This window comes from Molossus molossus, unplaced genomic scaffold (genome assembly GCF_014108415.1).
Source record: "Molossus molossus isolate mMolMol1 unplaced genomic scaffold, mMolMol1.p scaffold_m16_p_21, whole genome shotgun sequence".
Taxonomy (NCBI): Eukaryota; Metazoa; Chordata; class Mammalia; order Chiroptera; family Molossidae; genus Molossus; species Molossus molossus.
In genome coordinates, this window is record NW_023425357.1 from 38,904,732 (window position 1) to 38,905,838 (window position 1,107).

The 1,107-nt window shown below is 42.0% G+C and overlaps 1 pseudogene; it reads left to right on the forward strand.

The window, feature by feature from the left end:
* Window positions 1-377: 377 nt before the first annotated feature.
* On the forward strand, window positions 378-797 carry LOC118639594 (annotated as a pseudogene).
* The last annotated feature ends 310 nt before the right edge of the window (window positions 798-1,107 follow it).

Consider the following 1,107-nt stretch of genomic DNA (forward strand, 5'->3'; position numbering starts at 1 on the left):
ATAATCCAGGATAATCTCTCAATTCTGAGATTCAAGATGTTTAAGATTCCTTAATTTAATCACATCTTCAATGTCCCTTTCCCCAATAAGGTATCACTCATAGGTTCTAGGGATAAGTACCTAAATATCTTTTGGAGCCATTTTCAGGCTGGCACATAAGGGAAGGAGTGAAAGAGACCATGGGTGCTGCTTGGGGCTCTGGTTTGCAAATTGTATGAATGGTGTTGACATGGAGTCAGGTCATTAAAAAAACTCAATTTTGGTCATGTTAAGTTTAAGTTGCCTTGGCTATATCCAAAAGCAGCTGTTCATCAGGAAATTTTGAAATATAGATCTGGTTCTTTTCCACTCTGGCTACTTGAAGTTCGGCAACCATCATGAACAACACAGTAACCATCTGGACCAGGAAGTTCATGTCCAACAGACTACTTTAGCAGAAACAAATGGTCATTGATGTCTTTCACTCTGGTATGGCAACACTGCCTAAGACAGAAATTTGGGGAAAATCTTGTCAAAATGTACAAGACCACACCAGATGTTATCTTTGTGTTTGGATTTAGAATCCATTTTGGTGGTGGGAAGACAATGGGCTTTGGCATGATTTATGATTCCTTGGATCACACAAAGAAAAATGACCCCACACATAGACTTGCAACACATGGCCAGTATAAGAAGAAGACCTCAAGGAAACAGTGAAAGGAAGGCAAGAATAGGATGAAGAATGTCAGAGGTCTGCAAAGGCCAATGTTGGTGCTGCAAAAAGTGAGCTGGAGATGGGACATCAGAAGGAGCAATGATTCTTCAGTGACTTTACCTGTGGTGACAGCAAATTTTTCATGAGAGGATGAATAAAATAAGAACTTTTAAAAAAAAGAAAAAGAAATACAGATCTGGAGTTTAGAAGAAAACTTTGCGCTAGAGATACAAATGTGGGAATCACTGCAGTGGAGTGTAAATAAGGCCATGGAAGGAGCGAGAGTGTCCAGGCAAAGGGCAGAGCGTGAGAGAGAGGAGTGCCATGGCCAGGCCTTGGAGCACCCTTGGAGGAGAGCCATGGGTAATGGCCGTTTTCAGGGAGGGCCCAGAGAGGTGGGAGGAAAGCAAGTA